Source organism: Pseudochaenichthys georgianus, chromosome 23 (genome assembly GCF_902827115.2).
Source record: "Pseudochaenichthys georgianus chromosome 23, fPseGeo1.2, whole genome shotgun sequence".
Classification (NCBI taxonomy): Eukaryota; Metazoa; Chordata; class Actinopteri; order Perciformes; family Channichthyidae; genus Pseudochaenichthys; species Pseudochaenichthys georgianus.
Window position 1 is genome coordinate 11,717,538 of NC_047525.1, and position 21,119 is coordinate 11,738,656.

General features: G+C 40.6%; 1 protein-coding gene across 1 annotated transcript in view; it reads left to right on the forward strand.

Annotated features, from left to right (window-relative positions):
• The first annotated feature begins 718 nt into the window (after window positions 1-718).
• Window positions 719-21,119, forward strand: part of LOC117468321 (muscarinic acetylcholine receptor M2-like) — an 81,016-nt gene continuing 60,615 nt past the window's right edge. Inside the window, exon 1 of the mRNA XM_034112381.2 lies at window positions 719-934. The gene's annotated coding sequence lies outside the window, so the exon portion shown is untranslated. The remainder of the gene's footprint in view (window positions 935-21,119) is intronic.

Genomic DNA, 21,119 nt, shown 5'->3' on the forward strand with positions numbered 1-21,119 from the left:
TAAGATATTCAGGAACAGATTGGTCTCCAACACAGTGGAAATTGGTTTTACAAGACCTTTAAAGACATACAGTACGTTTGGTGTAGTTGCATGGATACCAAAAGGGTGTTACAGAGACTAGTGTCCTCTCAAAGTACCCGATGTATTCAGTCTTTCAGAATTAAAACGTATACAGTAAGTGTGCACGTTTTTCAACATTCTCTCCAAATGTCCGCTCTCCTCGGTGCTGAAAGTAAAAAAAAGTTTGCGTAAAGCTGCGTCTAATCTGCATTGTTTTTCATTTTCTTCATCCAAATAAATTGATACTAATCACATCACAGTTAATTAGCCTTTACATACATATGCAAAACATGTCAGTGCCCTGAACCTAGTCCTAGGCTAAATGAGATGATTCCCTTGAAAATTGGTAGCATACTGTATGTCTGATCCTTCCGGCATGAGGTCTAATTGGTATATTGGTGAATAATGCAATTTAAGGCTTTGGGCGATTTTCTGTTTAATATCACGTGTTGCTGGACACGCTCAGCCCGTTTCCTGGAATTTAAAATGCAAATAACGACTGTCATTATCGGCAAAGAAATACCAGCCCACTTCTTATAGCTCTCTCTCTCTCTCTCTCTCTCTCTCTCTCTCTCTCTCTCTCTCTCTCTCCTTATCTCTGTTCTAACACGCACACGCACGCACGCACGCGCGCGCGCACACACACACACACACACACACACACACACACACACACACACACACACACACACACACACACACACACATGTACACACAGGCGCGCACACTTCTCCCCCACCTTCCCACTTTCTCCCTTGCAGCCGAGGCGCTTTTCGTCTCCAAAGCCTGTCTCCAGAAGCATGTCCTCACACATGCAGCCTCGGTGCGATGAAGCGAACCAAAAGACGCCACCAGCTTGACAGCATGAAAGCAGGTAAGCTGATACCTGAATAATATGTCCCCTTATGAACTGGAGCTTGTTTTCTCAGATAGAACCAAAATGAATCGATAGTTTATTTGACTCTTTCAGAGCAGTAGATAAAGTGCGTGAGTGAGCAGAGAACAGGTTTCATTTAGTTGTCTTGCCCAAGGACACTCAGATAGAAGGGACTACTAGTTGTTACCATGTATAGAACCTGAGACTTCTCAAATACAGGATCAGCATTGTAGACACCTGTGATCCTCCAGCGCGTAAAAAGGCGATTTGAATGAAAACTCTCTTTTCGTTACGATTTCAAAGTTGCTTCTTTCAGCCAACTCTGTAACTTTATTTACAGGAAGATATATAGGTAAAAGTCGATGTCATGTAATCGGCTGAAATATCGCGTACAAAACATGCCTGACAATATGTATATCTGTGGAAGATTTGCATGGTGAGTGCAAGGAAAACGAGCTGTTTTACGCTGGATCCACAGCTGCCTGTGGCATATGCGCATTTTGGACGGAGAGAGGAGAGAAATAGTCTCCATATTAAACCATGCTGTAGTATCGTTTAATGCCATCATTAGTTTTTTTCTAATCAATTACATCCAACCCCCCTGTACTAACAGGCGATTGCGCGTTGTATCACCATGTTAACCATATTTCCAACTGTTTTTCTTTAAGAATTGAATACTTTGTTTATATTTGTAAACTAAGAAACACCCATTTAACAGTAATCTATGGTGTCATGGTAATTTAACGCACCTTGGATAAAAGCTAATCTCGTTCCATTCACAAAATAGAGCTTTCTCCGACATTCTTTTGATGATAAATCTGTGCTAAAAAAGAAAAAACCCTGATGTCTTATCATTAAAATACAGCATAGATGTAGATATGTGTAAATATGTATTTTCCCAGGAGCAGAATCATCTTGTCTCCTTAATCCAATCAATCATTCTTGGTTTCAACGCGTTTGATCTCCACAGCAAACGGACAAATAAAAAATCCATGTTTTTAAGCTGCCACATGATTGCTGTGTTTTTAAGTCAACAAAGACATCAGTTCAACTGCTGTGCATGCATTTTGATCTTAGAAACCTATAGAATGAGAGGTGATTTCGCGTTCCGACGCGCCTTATTGCGTAAAAGCGCATCGGAACAGACCAGAGACTGCAGTCGGATTGTGTGACTGTGGGTTTACCGTGGAGATGTTTTACGCGCAGAGTGACTCTCCTCTATCATGCTTTGATCTTGTTGTGCACAAATCTATTGGAGGACTCGATCTTCACAGAGGTAAAGCTGGGATTTATCAAACTGCTTTCCGTAATTCGCCACAATTTCTACAGCTGCATATCTTGTTGTTTTGAGGAATCAGGCTGACAATTACAGAAAATGGTTGCGTCCTTGTGAATGAAAAGGGGGGCATATGTCTTCTTTCCCTATCAATTGGCTGGATAACTCGATGGAGGAGGGTTACTTGTGATGGATAGAGGTAGGTTTTGGAACATTTTACTTCAATCTGACATTTAAGAGGGAGAGTTGGGTAAGAACAGCTGGTAAAACTAAACATTTAAAGTAATCTGACTTGTTACCTTAAAGAGAAAATCTGATTATTTATTAATTATTTCTCCATTTGCATTGAGAAAGTATGCTTAAAGTTTACAGTATGAGCCACCTTGTTTCATACATTTAAGGACTTTTTGTTCTCTCTTTTTCTGATTTGTATTTAATATGTACTATTTTGTCATGGCTTATTGATATTTACAGCAGGATCCCAAATTAAAATTCTGCTGTTACAGTTCACACATAGCACCAAACTGTGCAGGGATTTCATATACTTTTATCATTTTATTGTGAAGCGTGTGTGAATGATTTATGCGGCGTGGCCTTGATTAAGTAGCTCGCTATAATTGGTTTTGTTTGAAGAGATGACAGGGAAACAAAAAGGACTAATGTCGCCTTATTTTCGCGTGTAGGTCGATGCTGGTTTTGTTCTTGCACATTTATGCACATCTCCTATTAGGAACCGGATTCGGTGTCTTGCCAACAAAAAAGACGATTTACATTTTGCTTCTGTCTGGAATCCATTCAAAAGTTTCCATCAGCACTTCAGGGGAACAAGTGAATACTTAAGGGTCGATTCTTTGTGTGCAGAATAATGTGTATCCCCCTTGCAAAAATCCTGATCCAACTTTGGGATCACAAGGTAAATCAAACTGATCACAGATGCAGTGCTTAAGAAACAAACATAATTTGGTGCTCCTTCAGATTTTTTTAGCTGGATACTTGATCATGACTGCCATCTGCTACACTTCTTCAAGCAAAGGCTTCACATAAGACCCATTTGTTTGTTTGTAGATAAAGATGTTTGCTTATTGTGTTTTTTAAAGAAAACAGGAGCAGGGAATAATCATTTATTTAATAAAAAAAAAAACTCTAAATGCTAATTTGTCATGAATTCACATTATAGTCATATTGTCAAATGAGAAAATGTAATTATCATACAACCAGTAAATAAGCCCTTTGTTTATGTTGTAAACATTGTTTTTTTCTGAACTCTCAAATCAATTTCTCTGAATTATTGTATTTGTCCTCAGCCTTTGTTTCCTTCAAGTTATCTTCAGACTTTGGCGCACGTTAACAACCTTATACGTCCGTAAAAAATAAATATTAAGCCTTAGAATAAGGCTGCATACCAATCTGTGCTGCCATCTCTTTGCAAGTTTGCAGAAGTTTCTCTCCCTTTTCCTTATCATCCTCTTTGATATCCTGATGTTGATGTATGAGTGTTGGATGCACTGTGACAGTTATTTGATGGGTTTTCAATTGCTGCTGGCCAACTGATGTTTATCGAGGCCAGCCTGGTTTTTTTCTTTTTCCGAAGACCCTCCCTTAACTCTATTGATATTCCATTAGTGATGGAGATATTATGGACTGTGTATCATTTCTACTAGGTGCTTCTCTGTGGTAGCAAATGTTGTGTATGGTGCTTAGACAGCGATTCTGCAGGAAAATTGCTTATTGGCATGTTGGTTAATGCAGATAAGTGTCAAATGACAGATGTACATTCAAATGTCATCGAATGTCAATGTTTGAGGCACCAACAACAGATTTTTGCAGCTGTGTTAAAAAGGGAAGCTTATCGTCCCCTGTGGTGAAAACAGGACATTGACAGGTATTGAGTGAATTCATTGCTGATTTCTTTCATATTGAAATATTTGATTGCTAAATGTGTATCCACACACACACACAAAACAAAATGTATGACTCTTTCTTGGCCACACTCACATGGAGGACGGAGAGTGGAGGAGAGATTGAAGGAGGAGGCTCATGCCAACGCTCCTACTGTAGCATGAATGCACACATATTCCTAAATCTGTGGTTTTGGCAGCGGTGGAAAACGTGTTTGAGGCAACGTTGCTTTTGTAAACTCATTCCATGGACCTAAGCTTCTTGGTTGTAGAGCGGCTGCACAGTGCACATTAGTGCATCTGTGTAGCTGGCACACACAGAAAGGAATGTCTAATTATCACGCTTTCAACCGCAGTAGGCTCATCTATTTGCACTGAGCTCCTGCGCTAATCGCTTTCTTTTTTTATCATTACACCCTTGTTTTTTTTAATTTTTGCGCAATTAAAAAGGTTATTTTTGCACTGTGTGGATGGGCCGGGCAGTCCGCGCAGCATCGGCTGGGTGAGCAGAAAGAGAAGATTGGCTCTGCTAATATGTGGACATTTTGTGGAAGAGAGGATAAAATATTTTGTGAAGGGGTGTTACATCACAGTGACCATGCAGTTTACAAGTGTGTGTACGTATGGGTGGTTAAGGTTGTGCCAGGGGAAAGACTAACAGGTTGATTTATCTATATATGGTTTCATCATCAGATTTCCATATGATGTTCCCACATTGGACAAATGGCTAGTGTAGCCTTTAGCTGGGCTTCTTATCAGATGCTGAGTGATTGCAGAGCTTTACAATATGAAGTGCCGCTAAACCACTGCACAAAGTGCCATTGATTGGAAAAGATGGGAGGAGGGAGGTTCCTCCTTAAGGTCATTATCTAGCAGACCGAAATAGTTAGACGAAACAAACCATTGTAATTGCATTTGTAACAAAAGACTTGGAATCAATAGACTCATCACTACATACAGCATCGTGTCAGCATATTTCATCGACAAAGAAATGGATTCAGTGGCACTTAAACCGCACGTAAAATGACACGTTGCAGTCATGAAAGTGATGTGTTTCACTAGTGTTTGAGAGTAAATCATAGCTTAACACTGCTGTAATGTGTGCAGCCTGGGGATAACATAGAAACAAGTGCAGTGTAAGAAGAGCAATATTCCTTTTCTTTAAGGTCGTAGTACCTATGTGATCATATAGTCGGTTATAGTTCACATCTCATAGTTATTTCAAAGTTGCATTGATGCACTGACACATTTTGTGGCCACTTGGAGGCAATGGAAACAAGTTGTGGATATAGTAAACTTATAAACAAACAATCGCTTACTTACTGTACACATTCAGTAGATTTGGAGCATTAGTATTTCTTTACATTGTTAATGGCCAAATGGCTAAAACCAATATTCCCTTAAGCTCTGTTTTTGGTCTCCTCCAACTGTGCTCTCGCACAGAAACAGGTCACCGTGGTGATGCTGAATTCCAATCAGAAAAAGAAAAATTAACAATTGCTCATATTGAAGAGAAACAGCTAACCCCCGCTTTCAATACACTGTGGAAATGCCATCTTTTCCCTGTCACTGTTGAAGAAACTTTTTTTTTTTTTTAAATCAAACTGGCTGTACATTTTCCTTGGTAAGTGACAATGCTAGATATATTCATTTTCTGTCACCATTGCATGCCAGCTTAATAGAATAATACATTTCAGTCATTATGAACTCCACACAGCAGCAGCAGGAGCAGGTGTAGTACGACCTTCGAACTCTCAAGAGATCCCTTTGAATGTTCTCTGCTTCCAAAAGACTCCGGTGTTCCTCAGCTCAGCCGCTCATCCAGCAACAATGACAGGCGGCCATTTCATGCTCTTAATTACTTTAAACCTCAGTAGGAGCTCATGCCGGCGACTTTAAGCTCTGGCTCTGCCTTCATCATTGGCTCCATAAAACATGCAGTGTGCTCGTCTGCTCTGGAGGGGTTATTGTAATTGCCTGCAGGGCCTAATTCCTCCATGATGAGAGATTATAAAACAATAATAAAAAAGGTAGATTAGCGCTTCCCACCTGACCTATAGAGTATGCATTCACACACAGTTGGGGTCTAAACAAAGCGAGATTAACATTTCGAGTTCGGTAGGTAAAAAGGAAACAACTAGATATGGAAATTATGTTCTTAATGTTTGTGCTGCAACTTTAGGAACAGGGGAAATGCTCAGGCTGGTGACATAGGTTCTTGTAAACGGTGCCAACATGACAGGGTGCCCTAATATCTCGCTGTGCTGCTGTGGATGCTCCTTGTGTGGGTGTTTTTTTGAAGTAGCCCGATGTGACTTTTTCTACTCGTGGGCCAGAAGCACTAACAAGCAATTAGCCCACAGGAAGGGCGGTTGGTATTTCGGGGGACGAAATCCATAGCTTACAGATTCTAAAACTGCTCTTTTCTGTATTTGACAGGAGGTTGCTTGTTCTGGGAAGCAAAAGCCACTGATACAGATACAAAAGTAGCTCATAATAATTCGGACATACCAAGAGATCATTGGAAAATAAAGCAGACTATGCCCAAACACTAGACTAGGACGCACATATATGACCTACAACATTGCATTAAGAGTTGTGTCGATTTCATACAGATTACACTGCTGTATGTGGGATGCATAAGAAGTAGCAAAGTGTTAATCCATCTACTTTTAATTGCAAATCAATGAGCTGCTGGCACCTGCCTTCTTTTTGAAAAGGCAATACAAGTCAAACTGTACCCCTGAAGGTATTGCTGTCCTAATTACAGGCCTGCCTGCAGCTGATAAACAGGAATTATTGCCAAATGGAGGCACAATGTAATTGACGTCAATAATGAATCACTGCCCTCTTATAATAGTTATTCGGCTGCTCAGTCAGGATACAGTCTGATGGTCTGTTGGTCAGTCCACCATGTTAATAAGTAAAACAATACAGGCTAGTTTGCTAGATCCTAAATTGCTTAAATGGATTGATTACTGGGTTTTTCATTGAGCGCCACCATAAGGTTGTTTTTTATGACATGTCCTGCCATGACACAAATTACCACAACATTTTGTACAGACATTCATGTCATCTTCAGGATGAATTTGAATGATTTAAGTTGTCTGTTACCATTTAATCAAGCTCTATCATCTGGTCAAATGGTTGGATCGTGACTAAGGAGGCTTGCACAACAGGGTCTGTATGACTACACATAACCCTAAAGTCTAGTTTATTTGATTAAACATGGTAAACATACAGTACATGTATCTACTTTCCAGCAGTAGGCTATGAAATAGTGAGCCTTTACCGTGCTAATGTCTAATTACAGCCTCACAGAACTAACATGACTGCAGACTATGTTGGCACTGTTAGTCTTTTTTATTCAGTTATAGCCACCATAAACAGCTACTTCCTTAAATGTACTTTAATGCATTTTTGAGAAAATGTGCGTAATCTTATTTGGACTTCAATTTTTCAGAATTACTGTCTGCTTTACATTACTAAAACCCTGAAGATAAAGTTGTTGCTACATAAATATGCTGTGTAATATCCCATTTTCTCAGGTTCGGATTTGGCTGGAATGACTGTGCATGATTTTCATCGACTCACACCTTGAAAAATATCAAATGATGAAAGATCCACCTTCATCAATCTGATAACAGACCCTTGTTAAAAAGATAAATCTGTGCTTTATTACGTTCGGTAATTACAATCTTTATCTTTCTCTGTTTGCAAAATGTGTCCCTGGGCTTTCCTAAGAAATGTGCTCCCCTGTGACCAACACATATCCATTAACCAGACGCTGCCAGTGAAAATGGAACACCACATTCCCTCTCAATGTATCTCACGATGAAAGATATCTCTCCATGGGGGCATTGGCAGGACATTCAATTCCTTTCCACTTTAATAAAAGGAAGGCTATTACAACCACAAGAGCTCCGACTGTCTCCTCTGCCACAGTTATTATAATCACTCATTTAAACAAAAACATTTGCTGAAATAGCTTGAGGGGTTGTTTTTAAGGTTAAAAAAAGTCTTACTGTATATGTACAGGAGACAATAACAATCACATTTGGGCAGTTAGTCTAAAAATGATTCCAACACTTTACTGAAAAATTATATTTTTCACATTCAAAGCTAGATAAAGGACAAGCATGAATTCAAAGCGAGCTGCCTCTAAGACAGACAGCTTGACACAAAGTTCAATACTGCGTACACACTCAACAGGATCAAATCAAATGGTAAACAGACACTATAGCACTCACTGAGCCAGCAATGTGATGGAAAGGTGGTGCAGGCTTTGAATTCCAGTGAACATTATTGTCTGTTATAGTTATTGGATTCGGTGTCAGCTCTCACTTTATTCCTGCGCTTTTGCAAGTGAAGACCTGTTTATTGCCTCAGGTATAACTGGGTTCATCCTGTGTTTCTTTAATGCCCCGAGGCATTGTAAACTGTAGTTTCATTTTATGTGGTCAGCCGGTTCAATTTATAGGCTCTGTCTACACTGTCTATTTCAAAGTGACAAAGAGACAAAACCCAGTTAATGGTAGTAAATACCACTGTCTAGTTTGATGGCATTTGGTGAATGTCCCTTTTTTTCATTCGGAAAACAAATGTCCCGTTTGTGCGGTGCCTTGGGGCTTGGGGGCCCAAAGAGGAAATTACGGACGTATAATATTATTCCAAGTTGCACAGGAAGGTCATGAGATATCTTCAAAGCATAAACATGACCGGGTTACTTGAAGAGAGAAAACATAGCCAGAGATTTTATATATATATATCTATATATATATAGATATATATATATATATATTACATTAGGCGTCTGAGACTCATGTCTCACTTCCTTCTCTCAAGCTTCACTATAAGAAACCAGTGGACATTGTACTCCATCCACAGCTTTGTACAGATTCATAGTTTGGCTTGACATTCTCAAAGGAGATCCCTGAAGGTCTGTGTAACACGTTCCAGGTGAATGATTTGACATTTGAAGGAAATGTCAGAAAGAAGGAAATTGGGCACTTTTCAGGTTGTCCAAGTGTGTGTGTGTGTGTGTGTGTGTGTGTGTGTGTGTGTGTGTGTGTGTGTGTGTGTGTGTGTGTGTGTGTGTGTGTGTGTGTGTGTGTGTGTGTGTGTGTGTGTGTGTGGGTGTGGGTGTGTGTGTGGGTGTGTGTCCTGGATCATGTAGGGCTTCTGCTTTGCATTCTGCAGTTTACACACGGTGGATTTCTGTACATTGCCCAATCGGTTTTTCAAACTTCTCTGGCCTCCCGATGAGCCGGCTCACTGTGTCAGAGCGTGAAGCACCTTTGAAATACTGTTATTTGACTTGACAGGAACAAGACTGCCAACAGAGTCCAGAGACTAAGGCTGTGTCAGTGGAACACAAACAGACTGTGGGATAGATATACTGTGTGAGGCGCACTCTCTGATGGCCCTTTCTGACAGCCCTCTCTTAGGGCACTTAGAGCAGAGAAAATATATGTGTGATCACATGAAAAAAAACTTAAAGGCACAGTGAAATAAGAAATGCCTTTACTTTAGTTGTTATTCTATCCTTCAGAATATGTCAAATAGCATTTTTAGTATATACATACGGTCTTTGTGAGGTTTTCTCTAACTGTAAGATGTTAAAGAATAGCTTAGCACGCATTGAAGATTTAGTTTATTCTAACCTCCAGTGGTTTAAATGTTCACTTTGATGCACGTCCTACAAGCTTGGCTGGGTATGTTAACAGATGCATCCAATCAGGCATGCTATTACTATAAACCAGACATAATCCCATTGTCTTTCTGCCCTTTTTGGATGCAAATCTCAAATCTGTTTTATCTTTGACCAAATAGCATTATTTATATCACAGTGATGTCATGGTGTACTAACACACCCAGAGTGGCCTTCTCCATCAATGTCTCCTAGTCCTATGGTTCGTTGATCTGAATTATTGAAGGTAGCCCATGATTGATGATGATAGACAGATGGTTCATCCAATCATCTTCCAAGTATGTGCCGGCCATTTTCCGAACAGTTTCCAATCTTCATTTTCTTTGAGGATTCTGTGTAAAAAAACATCCAGTGCATCAGGAGAACCACAAAGAGGCAGATACAGACATTTTTCAAATCAAATGAGAGTTGGGATGTATCTCAACAGATGAGTGAAAAATAACATCTGAACGATTGCATTGCATTCCCTTTGGAGTATTGCCCACCCTTATACTCATTGATATTCAGTCACTTTTCAAAAGGTAACAATGTTCTAACCATTTCATTGTCTCAAAATAGTATGGAGGATCTGAGCATTGTTATGCAGGAACATCTCCACAGCTGTCTACCCTTTGTTTGTCATTCACTAGGAGTACAAGAGACAAGGTTATCCTGCTCTGCTCCGATTTTACACAGTTTTCCAGTCCAATCGATACTGCCCAACATGGCTGAATCAGGGAGGTCTCATTCCCCAGTTGCCTGTTAATTGGAAGCTGTTAGCATGGAGGACAGGACATGAGTAACAATTGGCTCGGCTTTTGGTAGAATGACTCTGAGGCTGATTAGCTTTGTGCTAAAAGCTAAAGCTCAAGTGTTGGATCTCTCTAGTTAAAAAGGCACTTCCTTATTCTCCACTTTGGATAGTCGAGAATAATTTAAATCCTTGAAGCTTTAGTAGAGAAATCACTGAGACGTAAGCCTTAAAGCAGTATTGTGAGTTACCAAACTGAATAAATGCATTATTGAAAAAACTGTGGAATGGGAAAGTTATACCAAATAAACCACGGAATACAATGTTGAGCATATATCATAGCATTTAGAATTGGTCAGGGCTTAGACTGAATCTATTTTTAAAATCATGATGTTAACTCTAAACTTTAAAAGTAAAGCGTATTGAAATGGCTTGTATCATGTTAGCCTTCATGCATTGCTTGTCCTTTCTTTGATCTTTCATCAACAGAATTATTTCAAACTGACATTTTCCATTGCTAGATGACTCCTCAAACGCATTGAACTTTGTTTATTTCGTGAGCCTACACAATCTTCAGTGATCAGTCCTCAGCATCTTATTTTCTCCCAGATCCTAATTAGTGCTTTATGAGAGGCAGGTGTTGCTGAAAAGGTCAACCAGTTAACTGCAAACAGACGAGGACAGCCTCCATTGTGAGGTGATGTTTTCAAGCTTCATAATCAAAGTCATTAAGGTTTAGTCTGTTTTCAATTAGATCCAGGTAATTTCCAAATAGAGTTTTAGAAGTGCCAACACAAAATGTGGCTGGCATTGTTATATATAATCAAAAATACAACATGACCATGACATGCTAGGTTTAACCCTCCTGTTGTGTTCGGGTCAAATCTGACCGATGTACTACTTTCATCAATCAACTTTTTTATTTTACATACGATTGCATTAAGGCTTTATTATGATATCCTTCACAGTCGACATTTGAACATATACAATTGGTGACCACCACTTTCATTGAATTTTGGATAATTTAGTCAACTTTGTAACACCCCATGGTGTTCCCGGTCATAAAGAATGACCGTCATAAAGAAAAGGAATTATAACCATACGGATCAGATAAAACATGCACGCACACGCACACACACACACACACACATATACATACACACACACATACACACCCAGCCATCCCCCCCATGTGAATCACACCTGGCACACACAAACACACACAGAACAATAGCCGCGTTCACACTGCGGTACTTTTCCCACAAAGGTTCATGCGAACTTAGTTCATGAGAACTCTTTAGTTCGCATGAACTAAGTACAGATCGCGTTCACACCAGAAAAAGTCCCTGGGGGTGGATTAGGCAAATGAAGCCGCTGACGTCACTTCTTCTTCTTCTGCTTTGGGTTTACTGGCAGGCCGCAAACTACTTCACGGCGTATACTGCCGCCCAAAGTCCCCGGCCGGAAGTCCCCGGAGTTGGGGACTGGCTTCAGAAGAAGCTGCTGGGAGTTCCAGCAGCTTCTTCCGAGTAAATCGCCAGAACGCCGACACCTCCTCATCTCCACCGCTCCCATGTTTTATTTTGTGTTGCCATAAGTTAGTCTCTCTGCGTTTCTGCGCTGGGCTAATGCTAATGCTAATAATGCTAATGCGAGGATAATAAAATGGCGGCTTCACAAAACTTTTTGGGAGTTTTACGGGGCGTGGTTTGCAATTCACCCAGCCAATCAGGAATATAGCTCTTTTCTCAAAAAAGAGCCGCTCGAAAGTCCCTGCTCTCTAGCAGGGACTTTCGAGGGGGTAAAAAGGTTCGCATGAACTACTTTTAGTACCGGCTCTTTTTGGTGTGAACGCGATCATGAACTAAGTTCGCATGAACCTTTGTGGGAAAAGTACCGCAGTGTGAACGCGGCTAATTTGATAAATGTCCCGCTCTTATGTGCCCATCCCCCCCACATGGATCACACATGGATCACACCTGGCTCACGCAATACATGTTCAGTGTCTACTCTTTGCATATTTACTGCAGTTGTTCATGTATACCAGTAGTCGGATACAATATTTACAGTTTGAAACCGCGAACACCAAAGTAAGGGGGGGAAACAAACACAACAGGGGGGTTAAACACAACAAAAACATGTAATTCCCTTTTTGTCCCCCCCTCCATATTTCCTGTGGTAACCCATTGTCTGCTTTTGCCAAAAAAAGGCTTACACTGGAACAAAAATACATCCCATGTATTTGTATCTTAATTAAGCGAAACAAGAAAGTGTTATGCCTTTACACAAAACGTCCTTTTTAGGAAATACATTTATTTTTGTAGATAACAGACACAAACCTTGTAACGGTGCGATCCTATCTTTAAATTACACCACTGTGAGAGTGTGATTGTGTCTTCCTTGTAATTACGGCCTTGTCGAACGACTTTTGTTCAGAGACTGAATCATCTCGTCCTTGAGGTCACTTTGCTGAGTATGCTAAACTAGAGAGAGAATCGCTGGCAATTATTGACTGATTTAATTGTAATACACGTTTAAAAATGATCCCGAAGTAACAACATACTGATACCGGTTAGTAAACACCATGAATTAATGCTTTGACAAGTCTGCAGACAGACGGCAGGCGAAAAACCCTTTTAAAATGCGTGTTTTCTAAATGTAGCTTGGCTAAGCTAACGTTATATATGCTCCGACTGTCCACACTCACAACAACGGCCTATACAGACATAAATAAACCAGCGACTGTATTCGCCATGACACAGACAGTCTGTGGTTTGTACTTGTTTAACTTTTGTCTAGTTTCTGAACAGATATGAAGAGCTGTGAGCTCTGAGTGCTAAGAGCTAACGGCTGTGTTGTTTTTCTGGGGCTCTCATTGAAGATGACGTCACGGCTCCGCCTACACTGCGTTACTATAGTAACTACCCCAGTTCCTAAACTGTAATGGAAGCGCAGCATTAAAGTGAGCCGGGCCTAATAAGGCCTAACCAAACCGAGCGAGGCCTGCAGTGGAAATGCGCCATTACACTCTGCGTTCAGCCCCGTCATGGCTGTACTAGTTAATTGCTCGGGGTCATTAGTTCTCCAGGTCTACATCCAGAATGTTTCCTGCATCTAGGTTTGCTCCCTAGATGCATAGGCGGAGTTTGACATTTGCACTTGGGGGGGCAAACTTTTTTACTGACGTCAGTAGTCCCAACTATTGCGTGGGATGCTACGGATACAGTAGCAATCAAACCAGCATTCACCGCACTGAGTATGACTTTCCCACATACGAACACAACTCGTCTTGTCATGCACGCTTCATGCACGCCTCATGCCCGCCGTACACACACACTCATATGGAAGGGGCGGTCTCTCCCCCCAACAACAGTGCATTACATCTGTAAAACCTCATAATCATAACTGTGCACATCTTATACTTATTCGATAACTACTATATCCCTTGGTTACTTAAACATGCTACAATATTATTAACCAGTGTCCTACTTAGTGCAGAAGTAGACGCCTTAAACGTCCCAGAAATTGGACGTTTTAAAAATCGCCGCATATCTTATTGTAATACAATAGCTGAATCACTTGTATGTAAAAAAAGCGAGGGAACTTGTGTCCTTAACCTCACACGTCACACACACACACGTCACAACATGTGACTGCTCAAAAATGAAATTATTTCAAACAAAATAATATGATATTATTCAGATTTGTATTGAACAATCATTATATTACATCTATTAAAATATTTATATATGAAATATTTGTAATGGAACAGTTTTAGAAGTAGTAATGCTGTAACATATTTCAGCCACTAGGGGGGGCAATGCCCCCCCTGCCCCCCGCAAAATCCACCTATGCCTAGATGGCTCCATCATAAAAGTTACATGATGATAACGATTCCTCCGGCCTTACAGATTCATTAAAGCCACCATCTTGTCAGGTATAACATTCCTGGAATTAATCCAAAGGGAACTGAATCCCCATTTCTCCTCTTGGAGTTAATTGCAAATCACAGTGTCACTTTTCATGGCGTTGCTACCGTCCCTTGAGTGCAGCTCGTCCAATTATCTGTTGGCTAGTGATTTATTTGGTCACTTTTTTTCTCCTTCCGTCCCCGTGCTAGCATCCTTCATTCACACTCCCTCATTCCCTCTCCCAGCTTTATCATTCCGCTTATCCTGCATCCTCACTCATCTTTCCATCTCCTTTCCTCGCTTCAGCCTCACTCTCTTCCTGTCTATCTCTCCAGAGCAGTAATGGGGTGGTTCACTCTGCCGAAGCTCAATAATGAAGCTGCAGCCCTAGAAAAACCATGTTAATGTTGACTCTGGGATCAGATATTTACTCCAAGACATACAGCAGTGGCAAATAAATGTTCCAGCATTAGCAAACCGAACCCAATGGCTTTGACTGAGAGGTATGCAGACAGAATGCATATATGAGGGAATAGAAATTCAAATGTACTCATCAGGGAATGTTCAAATGAGCTGTTGACAATGTGCTCGTAGTAAATAACTCAGCAGTAGCCTATAGGCATTTTGGGGCATGTCCAAGTGCATGTGTGTGTGTTAATGAACAGGAAAGTAGAACTGTATCTCCCAATGGGATTGGTTCATCCATCTGGTTGTCAACGGCATTGACAAGCTGTCTGCCTTCCCCTGCTCCACCACTCTGACTTGCCTTAACCTCCTCGGTCCAATCCGTCAGCCGGAGATGTGCTCGGCTCATGGAGAGGTGTGTGCGTCTGTCTGTCTGCCGTTGTGTTTAGATTAATTTACATCAGAGGCTTGCTGTGCCGGTGACCCCGCTGACGTACATAGGCAGTCGTGAGGAGTTTCCTCTTTGGGCCGTCCCCATGTTCCTCCTGTCAGTGTCAGTCCGTCTGGAGTCTGTATAGCAGTCATGCATGTCTTCCCACCATCACAAAGATGGTATCTGTCTGCTAAACCCACTCATGCTCCCCTAGCTGGGTGTGTAATGCATTTATGGAACACTATATTAGGTCTGAAACATTTCTCCTGTACACTAATGTAATGCTTCACCATTATGTAAAAACAAAAACAGATGCTCTGCCTAGATCCATGGTTAATTCAAATATATGTAGGCCCAGATGTGGGTTTGGACACTCTTTTGTTTATGCTTTTACAGAATTATTCAGTTTTTTTGTTGTTGGGCTGATTTTCAATGCTTTCTTCTGGCCTTAGATTTAATAAATGTCCGGGGTTTGGGAACCTCTGCATTAGAAGATAATATGTTGTTTGTTGTCTTTGGAAGGAAAAATGAAAAAATGTGCAGCTTAGTTGACAGCACCGGCAGCCATTTCAAAGAACTTCATCTTCTTAATTCTGCTAAAGCTTGAAGCATCTCCTCTTTCAAACCTTTGGTATTTTCTAAAGTCGATAAATCAGCATGCTGTGCAGTTTGATTTCTGGTTATTTCTTTTTTTGTTTTGGGTTATGAAGTTTAACTATTTTTGCCAAATAACAAGAGCCTTTAAAATATGCTTCTACTGCTTTATGCGATTATCGCTGAATCAAAGTTAATTGTAGGAATGTTATTCTCTGATTTGGCGACTTGACATACATAACAGCTGGTAAAATTGGATTCAACATCTGGGGCTTGTTTTATAAAACCAATTTGCGAGCACTGCTAATATACAGATTGAAATTGGTAGCGACATCCCTTTTAAGAAATGATTGCACCTCACACTTTGCAGATCAATTTGTAATTCCTACAGATTTCTTCCACGCCCATGCAAGTGTGACAAGTGTGTTTGTTTTGTTGAAAACTATTGCAGCTTGCCTATTGCACGTTTGATGGAGCGCCCCCCCCAGTTTAGAACATGCAGGCTCCGATGATAAGTGGGTTCATACTTTCATTGGAATTTCATTTCATTTCAAACCTTTATTTAACCAGATTGGTCCCATTGAGAGGAATACATTTGAAAGACTTATTACAGTAGCCAATTCTTACCAATTTAAAGTGACATTTTGAAAATCATCTATCTTGCACAGTTCTACATTCAGCAGACACAATCAGTGGCTTCACAAAATGACGGGCATCCATCTTGGATGACAAGTGGACATGATTTTGACGACACTGGTGTGGTTTTTTGTTTGTAGCAGTTGCAGGGCAGATGCAATGGCACATGAAACGTAGATATGAGGTATCTGTTTCCTAGGAAAGCTGCATCCGTCATGCAAAGATCACCCCCCCCCCCCCCCGCCTCTTTGAAGTGATGGCATGGATCTGGTGAAGCAACACGGTTTCAGCCGCACAACCTTCTCCACAGAGAGACACCAGTATGGAAAGGTTCTAACGTCATGCAGCCGCCTGTTGAAAAATGCATCGCTCCCTATGCATGAGAGATGTGGAATGTCATGAGACCAGGTGTAGCGCAGCCAAGTCAATCAATTTCCAATCAAGCCATGCTACTCAGTCATCCATAATTCTTTTTAGCATGTGAGTGGCTTTTCACACAGGAGGTTATGCTTAACCCATGCACCGTCTATGAAAAATGTCAACAAGGGCTTAATTAAAAGAGGCAATGTTGCTGATGGATAATGGTGAAACCCAATGTTAATTATAGTTCATTCTTTTAATGTAATAAATATGTTAAAATCAGGATGCCAAGCCCACTCATTTCCAACTTAAAAAAACACCAACGATGTATAGCCTTGTTTCTCTTCACCACATCAATTATTTATTATCCAATCTCTCCGATGGATCCCAAGCAACTTCAGACTCTTTTGTGTTGGATAGTAAGAGTTATAAAAGCTAGATCGTTGCTTTTTTTAAATTCGTTGGACCTTTTTGCTATAATGGAAATTCCAGAGAGATCGCCTCAGATAGAGAGAGAAGCATTACTCAACTCAACGGTGAGATAAGGAGACCTGGTTTTCCCAGTAAATGCTGTCAGTTGCTCAGCATGGAGAAAGTGATGGAGCATGTCTGCTGGCTGCTTACACCACCATCTTGCTATGTTCCTCGATACGTCGAACGATTATGTTGTGCCTACCTGGATTTCATTGGCCCGGTGCCAATCCTGGGTCCAAAAAACACCTGCATGGCCTGTCAGCTGCTAAAGTTATGACATCATGAGGCTCCTCATAAGGCACCTCTTTTGTTTTGAAATGAAGGCACATCAATTTCATGGGCTTCATTGCCCAATGGATGATTTGTGAGTGCTATTATCCCCTGAAATGGCTCCGGAAAATGACTGCGGTGTGAAGGCAGGAATTGGTGATGGGGGAAGGGGCGGAGGTGGTTGGTTGGTTGCATGGAAATGGTTCATTGAATGTGTATGTAGCCAGTAAGATCAAGGTCAGAGTGTTTTATTTATGTATTATTTTTTCAATTTACACACGGCATCTATTGCACGTCTGTCCGTCCTGGGAGAGGGATCCCTCCTCTGTTGCTCTCCCTGAGGTTTCGCCCATTTTTCCCTTTAAACTGGGTTTTCTTCGGAAGTTTTTCCTTGTACGATGTGAGGGTCTACGGACAGAGGGTGTCGTATTGTCATACTGATATTCTGTACACACTGTGAAGACCACTGAGACAAATGTAACATTTGTGATATTGGGCTATATAAATAAACATTGATTGATTGATTGATTTAGGAAAATTGTCGTGTTTCCATAGAGAAAATGAAGCTATGTTTGGGAACATGAAAGCAATTTATAAACATGACATCTAGGAAACACTAAGAGCCTTATGCCAGAGAAGAAGATGAGGAAATAGATGGTGTTAAAGCAAGAAGGAGGGAGAGAGCGACCAATAACCTAGATAGAAAATCAACTTGCAAGCACTTCTTCTCGTAGCAACCGCGAGTACAGGTCTGACTGCCATCCAGCTGACAGCCGAAGTTTTCATTTTCAAGCTTGACTAATTCATTATAAAGCCATGTGAGCGCTAGAACTCTCAGTTATTATAACCTGAATCTGAGAGAGGCAGAAACTGCTGACTATCTGAAATAATCATTTCAAACTTGACCACTGTGGAGGGAAAAGCAGCGTGCATCTTGTTAAGAATTCACTTCACTTCCCACTCAGTGTGAGTAGTTCAATTTGTCCGAAGCTTTCTCCAATTTAGCAACAAAATAAGCATATTGCTGATAAGAAACGCTCATTAATCTAGCCTGTGCAGCGATTGAACCTGTGCTCCATCTATTTCCTCTCCTTTGTAAACGTCAAAGTTGTGCAGGAACATTAATGTGAATCTGTTTGGAGGAAAGCATCGCTGATTGCTTTCATAAGACCTGCTGCCAGAACACAATACTTGGTCAAATGTTAAAGTTATCAGTGGATTGCAGAAGTGAAGGAGCGTCTTCACCACTCTGCTTTTCACACCTGCACCAAAGAATTTCAATTGACTGGCAAAGCCCTCTATGGCAGCGCCAAGCCATTCTGCTGGGCTGAGATAAAACATAACACTAAAAAGAAAAAAAGTCAAATAATCAATTCCAAAGAAATAGCTCGGTATTAATCTGGAGCAGACCGCGGGATGGAGCCTCCCAGAAGACTGCAAGATGATTTGCAGCTTGTGAAAAAGTATGTCAATATTTCTTGAATACAAATATTTCATCATGTTTTTAATACATTGTTAAATGTGTGCAATGAACACGTGTAACCTTAAGGCTTTGCTCATATTTTAAAGGAAAATGTAGCTCAAATGTGAGAAAATGGTCTCCTTTGTTTCATTGCAATGTGTGGGCATGATTTTCTTTGATCAGGATGCTGAAACAAAAGTGATACTCATAGAGGAAGTGCGAAGGCGGCATTAGACTTTTGAGATGATCACAGAGACAAGAAAAAATCCATCTTGGACCCCTAAGGAAAGCTTGCTGTCTTTCACAACTTGCGTGACATACATTTATGTATGTAATCAGGGTTTAATAAAAGAGAGAATGGAAACTCATCACTGCGGTGAAAGTGGACTCAGCCGGTTAGTAGAGGGAGAAGAATTGTGTTGATGATCTGCATAAATATGTGTGCAGAGGGTAACCCACAGGTGTGATTAATGTGGTATAATACAACTGAACATCATTACTCTTTCGTTTTTCGTCAGTTGAACAAAGAAGCGCTCTGTTCTCCTATGTGGATTCATGTCATAGAAGTTGTTAAACTGTGTTACTAGAAGGCAAAACATTTCTGACATGATAGTGAATTGGTTGGAACATTGTGACATGTCCCAGATGTCTTTTCTGACACACCAAATGGGATAAAATGAGCAAATCTGCCCTACAAAGCAGCAAGCTATAACTGCAATTTGTGCCATACAATTTTCCAGAAATGTATGCTGATAATCTTCTTACTATCTCTGTCATATAGAGTAGGACAGCTAAAGAAAGAGCTGTGTCACGACCAAACTCTGGGGCATGAACCCAAATGCACAACTCATTGACAACAAAGGTTTTAAAAGAGAGTCTTTACTGATAGACACAGAGAGTGAAAAATGTTTCATGTAAAAAAATCCCTCTTATGAGTAAAACATATAAATAATGGCAAGGCACTATAGTCAAAAGGTTTCTCTGGCTTGACGATGCGCTGGTTCTCTGACTCACTAGACAAGAAGAACTGGCACAGGACAAAGGGATGTATACTCAAGGTAAGGGGGCACAGGTGGAAACAATCAGGGCAGACGCGGGACACACAAGGGCAAGAAGCACAGACACCAGAAACTAGAGGGAGAGTTGCTTTTCATGTAAAAACAGGAAAGCGCGATACAACACCAGACAGGACAAAAACGTATTTAGATCATCAAATTTAGCATCTCTTTGTTGACAAGCTGTATCAAGTGAAACCTAGTTTTTTGACATGGCATCGGCTAGCCTTGGCTAAAGCTATGTTTGCTTATCTTTGTTTTCCCTTGCTGTTATTTGTGGTTGAAATTGGATTACCGACAACTCAATAAATTGGTTTATGACACCTTGTAACTAAACAAAGATAAAGATAAGATTGACTTTATTGATCAAAAGAGACATTTTATTTCAATCCTGACGCCCCACGTCTGTTTGGTCAGGCTATTATCAGGCTGATACTGTGTCTGAATTTGGCTTAACATGGATATTTCCTTGTACACGCTAGTTCAAGAGGAAGAGTACAAAAACTGTTGTTCACTTGTAAACACCGTGCTGGCGTTTTGCCCCATGGGATTTGCCCCAAGCAGTAAATCATTTAAAAGAAACAACACAGCATGGAATCTGGAGTGGTTCCCTGTGTGGCACTTCATACCCAGGAATGTCCACAAAATAATAGATTTTATGAAAAATACAGGCTCATTACATGCAAATTCAGAAAAAAACCCGAATAAACCTCTGCAATACCCCACACTGCTGTCCGATAGGCTTGATTTGAAAAGCTGCTCAAGTTGATATTTTCTCCAAAGTGTTACTCCTAATCCTCCAACAGGATTATGGTGATCAAAAGTAGTTTAAATGTGCTCTCAGCTGTCCTAAAAACCAAAAACATCCCACAAATTAATGTCAGTTTGTGTAAGAAGGATGTTAAATTCACAAAAGAAATGACACTAACAGAATTTTGAGAGTAGAGCAAATAACTTCCACTAATGTC